At 39.1% G+C, this 7,269-nt stretch overlaps 1 pseudogene; it reads left to right on the plus strand.

The window, feature by feature from the left end:
• Nucleotides 1-3,036: 3,036 nt before the first annotated feature.
• LOC114627751 lies at nt 3,037-5,289 on the plus strand (annotated as a pseudogene).
• The last annotated feature ends 1,980 nt before the right edge of the window (nt 5,290-7,269 follow it).

Genomic DNA, 7,269 nt, shown 5'->3' on the forward strand with positions numbered 1-7,269 from the left:
TTTCTAAATTTAATTTCCAACCTTTTAAAATGATGTTAAACATAGACTAAGCATGTGATGTGGTGTAACACATACAGAGGCAACTGCAAATGAGAGACACACAAACGGCAGTGACCCCTAAGTGTCTTATCATTATGGTCAATTTTGATTAAAAAAATCATAATGAAATGAACAGAGTGATATATTCTAGGTAAAATAAAGACCCAAATAGCAAGAATTCAACTCAAAGTATTGTAAAAAACAAAACAAACAAACAAACACAACCATTAGGGGTACATATCCATAATTTTGGATGGACAATTTATGAGTCTAAAGGAAATCTAGAGTTTCACTCAAATTGTTTCCATCATTCATAAATAGAGTGTGGAATGTCAGCTCGTGATACCTAATTGAGGTTACAGGGGTTACAATATCATGTAAAATGTGCAAAATCTAGTCCAAATTATTACATCAGTATTTGGGCTTGCAAGAGGGTCATAGTAGAAAATTACTGAACAAAAATTACAGGACTGTATCTTAGGAAATGTATTTTTACTAATACATGGTACAACACAATCAGCTATAGTTTGCACATTTATCTTCAGACATGATGTAAACTATGGCTGGACTGGTCAGAGGGACTGTGATCTGGGGCAGGTTCTATGGTTTTTAGACATACTGAGACTAACACTAAACCTGACTTACATTACAAACTGGGAATGCCAACTGTATACAATTCAATTCTGGAAAGAAAAACACTTAAAAATTCATTTATAAATCAGGTACCCATTTCTGCAATTTTAGGGTCTAGTCTGGATTCTTCTATTTTAACTTGCTATTCTTAAACCATCAAAGAGTAGTCCAATTTTAAATGTGTAAAACAAAACAAACAGCTTGTGAATAGATATTCATAAGAATCTTCAACACAAGTTCAAATTTTGTCTTTATTTACAAAATGTTCTCATAAAATATATGCCCCTATACTTATGTCTCTTCCATAACACACTTCACACATTTATTTTAGCAATGTTAATATATTATTTAAAATCAAGATTTCATTTTAGTCACTAGATTGATTTATTATCATTTATATCCATGGATGAGATAAGTTTATAGAAATTATCTGCAGTTCCACAGCAATGATTCCTGAGTCCAGTGCAGAAGGTGTTGCAGTTACCAGTCTCAAAGATACAGAACACCAATGGCATATGCTCTAAGACCAAGAATTGACAAACGGGACTTCATAAAATTGCAAAGTTTCTGTAAGGCAAAGGACACTGTCAATAGGACAAAACGACAACCAACAAATTGGGAAAAGATCTTTAACAATCCTACATCTGATAGAGGGTTATTATCCAATATATACAAAGAACTCAAGAAATTAGACTCCAGACAACCAAATTACCCTATTAAAACATGGGGTATAGAGCTTAACAAAGAATTTTCAACGGAGGAAACTCGAATGGCCCAAAAGCACCTAAAGAAATGTTCAATATCCTTAGTCGTCAGAGAAATGCAAATCAAAACAACCCTGAGATTCCATCTCACAGCAGTCAGAATGGCTAAGATTAAAAACTCAGGCGATAGTAGATGCTTGTGAAGGTGTGGAGAAAGAGGAACACTCCTCCATTGTTGGTGGGACTGCAAGATGGTGCAATCACTTTGGAAATCAGTGTGGTGGTTCCTCAGAAAATTGGACATAGCATTACCTGAGGATCCAGCTATACCACTCCTAGGCATATACCCAGAAGATGCTCGAACATATAACAAGGACATATGCTCAACTATGTTCATAGCAGCCTTATTTATAATAGCCAGGAGCTGGAAAGAACCCAGATGTCCTTCAACTGAAGAATGGATTAAAAAAATGTGGTATATTTACACAATGGAGTATTACTCAGCTATTAAAAACAATGAATTCGAGAGGTTCCTAGGTAAATGGATGGAACTAGAAATTATCATCCTGAGTGAAGTAAGCCAATCACAAAAGAACACACATGGTATTCACTCACTGATTATTGGATATTAGCCCAGAACCTTGAAATGCCCAAGATGCAACTCACAGGCCACATGAAGCTCATGAAGAAGGAAGACGAAGTGGGGGTGATTCGGTCCTTCTTAGAAGGAGCAACAAAATACTCAAGGGAGCAAATATGGAGACAAAGTGAGGGACAGAAACTGAAGGAGGGGCCATATGAAGACCATTCCACCTGAGTATCTATCCCATATGCAGTCACCAAAAGTAGATGCTGACGTGGAAGTCAGGAAGTGCATGCAGATAAGAGCCTGATACAGATGTCTCCTCAGAGGTCTTCAAGAGTCTGACATATTCAGAGGCAGATGCTCACAACTAGCCATTGAACTGATCATGGGGTTCTCAATGGAGGAGTTAGAGTGAGGACTGAAGGAGCTGAAAGGGTTTGCGGCACCATGAGGAGAGCAACAATACCACCCAACCACAGCTCACAGGTTCTAAACCACCAGCCTCGGAGCACTTAAGGAGGGATCCAGGGCTTCAGCTGAATACGTAAGAGTGGAGGGCCCTGCTGGATATAGGTGGAGGAAGATATCCTTGACTTTGTGAAGGCTGGACGCCCCAGGGGGTGGGAATTTTGAGGGTGGGGAGGTGGGAGTGGGGGGGTAGGCAGGGGTTACATCAGCAGAGAAAAAGGAGGAGGGGTGAGGGGATAGGGGGTTCCTAAGTGGGTGGGGGATGGAGTAAGGCGACAACATAGGAAATGTAAATAAAACATCCAATAAAAAAGAATTTTTGAGCCACAAAGTTTAATAAGCCTTTAATATTTATACAAATATTAATAAATATTAATGTTAATATTTATACAAAGTTGTCTCTACATTATTTTCAAATGATGCAATCACACTGAACTCTTTTCCAGTACTTGTCTTTATATTTAATGTAATTCCAAGAAAGAGTTCTTCAGGAAATGATAAAGAAAATAATTCTCTACCAGAGAGGCCCAAGAACTCAAGTGGCACTATACCAATTACAAGCAAATGATCTTAGTGTACTTTTTCATAGCTTTCAGCTATGATTCTGGAGAACTAAGGTGAAAATCAAGAACATTTTCTTTACAGATTGAGAATACATCTGTCCTGTGTCCTTTTCATTTGCAACCAGTGCCGGAACCAGAGGTAGTGGTAAAAAAATCAAGAAGTAGAATTTGACAGAAATCAAGAGAGGCTTCAGTTTTTCAAGTGGACCTCAGGAGCTTTTAAGAACGTGGCAGTCATCCCTCCTGGAACTGGAATGGCTCATCAAGTGAACTTAGAATATTTATCAAGAACACTTTTTGAATAAATGGACTTGTTCTTACCAGATAGCATAGTTGGCTCAGATTCTCATAAAACCACGGTGAATGGATTGGGGATTCTTGGGTGGGGTGTTGGCAGCATTGAGACAGAGGCAGTTGTGAGTGGTCTGATAGTTACTATTACTTTACCAGAGGTGATTGGATGTGAGCTGACTGGGTCATCCAATGTTCTTTGTTACATCTATAGATATTGGCCTTGGCATTACAAAGCACTTCAGGCAAGGAGGCATGGCTGGGAAGTTTGTTGAGTTCTTTGGAAGTGGAGTTTCAAAATTACCTATTGTCTGTAGACAATAGCAAACATGTGTACAGAATATGGTGCTATCCTCAGCTTTTTCCCTGTTGACAATGTGACACTATGACATTTAGAACATACAGGTTGTGACAAAACCAAACTTGAGTCAATGGAAAAATATCTTAAAGCTGTGAAGTTGTTTCTTTGTTTGCTTGTTTGTTTGTTTGTTTTTGAGACAGGATTTCTCTATGTAGCCCTGGCTTTCCTGGAACTCACTCTGTAGACCAGACTGGCCTCAAACTCAGAAATCCGCCTGCCTCTGCCTCCCAAGTTCTGGGATTAAAGGCGTGCACCACCACAGCCCACCATGAAATTGTTTCAAAATGATTAGAATTCTTCAGAACCTGAATATTCTCAGATGATACAGATTAATCTGAATTCAATAGTTGCATCTGTCAGTGGTCCAAAAAGGCCTCAGGATAGAGTTCCTGTAAGAGACGTGAAAAGTGATTTTTCAGGCTTGCTTAAGTAAAAAGTTTGGATTTAAAGGCTTCCAAGTTGCAGCAGAAAAACAAAGTGATATTATCAGTGTTCATTATGATGGAAGTGAGTATAAGCTGTCCCATGAGTCCATGGTCATTGCTGCAGTTTTCAGTTGTACCAATAATTGCAATCCATCTGTGATGCTTGCTGCAGGTCTTTTGGCTAAAAAGGCTGTTGAAATTGGTCTATGAGTTAAACTTTATATAAAACCAAGTTTTTCTTCAGGCAATGGGATGGTTACACATTACCTCAGTTTAAGTGGTGTGTTACTGTATCTTAGCAAGCCAGGGTTTGAAATAGTTGTCTGTGGATGTTCAATGTGTGTAGATAATACAGCACCTTGATCAGAAGCAGTTTTGAATGCATTAAAACTAGATGATTTGGTCACATGTGGCATTTTATCTGGAAACAAACATTTCAAAGGCTATCTTTATAATTATGTTCATGCCAATTATCTATGGATTCCACCCTTAATGGTGACTTATGCTACAGAAGACACAGAGAATATAGACTTCCAGACAGAGCCTTTAGGTTCTGACTCTATTGGCAAGGAAATTTACCCGCATGACATTTGTCCTAATCGAGAAGAAGTTCATAAAATAGAAGAATATGTTATATTGACAATGTTTAAAGCACTAAAAGAGAAAGTAGAGATGGGAAATAAACAGTGGAATTCCTTAGAAGCTCCAGACTCTGTGCTGTTTTCTTGGGATGTGAAGTCTACTTACGTCAGACGCCCTTCATTTTTTTGACAAGCTTATCAAAGAGCCACCTGCATTCCAGCCTATTGAAAATGTTCATGTCCTATTGTATTTGGGAGACTCTGTCACTACAGATCATATATCACCTGCTGGAAGTATTGCTAGAAGTAGTGCTGCTGCTAAGTATTTGACAAACAGTGGCCTGATTCCCTGAGGGTTCAACTCTTATGAAACCCAAGAGGTAATGATGCTGTGACGACAAGAGGCACATTTGCAAACATCAAGCTTTTAATAAGTTTATTGGAAGCTAGCTCCCAAAACAATTCATTTTCCCTCAGGACAGATATTTGTATTTGAAGCTGCAGAACTGTACCAGAAGGAATGTATCCCACTGATAATTTTAGCAGGAAAAAATATGGTTCAGGCTAAAAGAGCCTGGGCTCCCAAAGGACCCTATTTGCTCGATGTAAAGGTTGTTTTGGGTGAAAGTTATTAAAAAATAAATTTTGAGTTTTCTTTGACAGTTGTGTCAATGTCTTCTAAGGTATCTTCTACACTTTAGATTCTCTCATTTATCTCTTTTATTCTGTTGGTTACATTTACATCTGTAATTCCTGCCCTCTTTTCTAGGTTTTCCATTTCCAGGTTTGCCACCATTTGCATTTTCTTCATTGTTTCTACTTCCCCTTTTAGGTCTTAGATCTCTTTTTTCAATTTCTTCACCTGTTTACCTATGTATTCTTATATTTCTTTCAGCAAGTTATTGATATCTTCCTTAAAAGACTCCATTATCTTTGTGAGATAGGATTTTGGGAGAGATTCAGGAGTATTGGCATATTCAAGGCTTGCTGTGGTAGGAGAGCTGGGTTCTGATGATGTCCATGTATAGTGGCCTCTGTTGCTTATGGTCTTGTGCTTGCCTCTCACCATCTGGATATCCCTGGTGTGTGTTGGTCTGGGTGACTCTGTCTGGAGTTTGCCTCTTTTGTCCCTGGATTGCTTTAGTTCTCCCAGTAGGCCTGAGACCCTGGATGTAGCAAATCACCTGTGAGGCCTTCCAACTGGGGGCTCTTCAGAGGGACAGAGAAGCTGCTGATCTGTTGCCCTGGCTAAAGTAGATCTCCAGGGAGGCCTTCAGACCATTGCATCTTCAGTGGAGCAGTCAAGCTGTTGTCCTGTGTGAATATGTTCTCCAGGGGGACCTACATACAGTGGTTTCTGTTTCCCTATGTACAGCAGAACTCCAAGGAGGCTTTCAGTCTGTTAGGTCACTTACCCTGCATGCCTTCAAGCAGTGGTGTCAACTGCTCTGAGTGCAGAGGATCTTCTAGGATGACACAGGATATGGTGTCTTCAAGGGAACAAACCAGCTTGCAGTCAACTGCTTTAAGTGCAGCTAATCCTCAAGTGCTCTCTCTGAGTATAGTTGATTCTCCAGGATGGGTCAGGTTATGGTGTTTTCAGGAGAGCTGACCAGCTAGGAGTCTGTCCCAGCTGAGAGGACCAGGCAAAAGGGGCATGAGAGGAGTGGTATTTGGGAGGGCAAGGTTTTAGTGAGTGATGGGTCCTGAGTTCACCAGACTCCCAGTGGCAGCTCTGGGACTTAGGGTTGTGTGTGTGTGTGTGTGTGTGTGTGGACGGGAGGGATATGTTGCTCTGAGTGCAGCAGATCCTCTAGGATGGGTCAGGATATGGTGTCTTCATGGGAACAGATCACCTAGGAGTTGATTCATTATTATTTTCAAGTAAATTAAATCATTTAGCAAAAGAGATATATCCATCATGTCTAACAATTTGTATAAAATCATTAGGTTTTAGAAACCAAGTGTATTCAGTGTCAGTACCCTGGTTCTAAAATTGAGGTTACTTCTATATTTGAGACAGACACATGAAATTTTGAGTGTTTTTCATTTGTTAAACTCTAAAACAATGTTAGTATTAAATCTTTCTAAATTTTATGCAAAATATTTGTTTTACTTCTTCCACTGATTTTGATCATCTTCATATGATCTACACCTCCTGGATCCATTTCTCATTCCCTATCTTTGCATCCAGATTTCTTTTCAAGACCAACTTGTGATACTTAAATATTTGTCCACTGGAACACCATCAAATCATCAGTGGTTACATTCACAGAGAAAACTGTAACTTCCTCTTTCAACAGCTAATATTTGACATTCTGTCCATGAGAGTGGCTGAGATTGGATATCTAACTCTCTTAGCCATGATAGGATATAGAAAGATATAGAATTATTCATGTTTTGTGCATGCTTCAAAAGCCACGAAAGAATTCATATGTGCAGCTGTACTGATGTACATGAAAGATATTTCCTTGTCATCATCCACTACCTTTGCTATCTGCATTCTTTCTGTCCCCTCTTCTGCAATGATAACTTTGCCTTGGGAGAGATGATATAGTATTGTTGTTCCATTTAGGGCTGAAAATTCTATAGTGTCTTAATTCCCTTCACTTTAACTA

This window comes from Grammomys surdaster, unplaced genomic scaffold (genome assembly GCF_004785775.1).
Source record: "Grammomys surdaster isolate TR1022 unplaced genomic scaffold, NIH_TR_1.0 257, whole genome shotgun sequence".
Classification (NCBI taxonomy): domain Eukaryota; kingdom Metazoa; phylum Chordata; class Mammalia; order Rodentia; family Muridae; genus Grammomys; species Grammomys surdaster.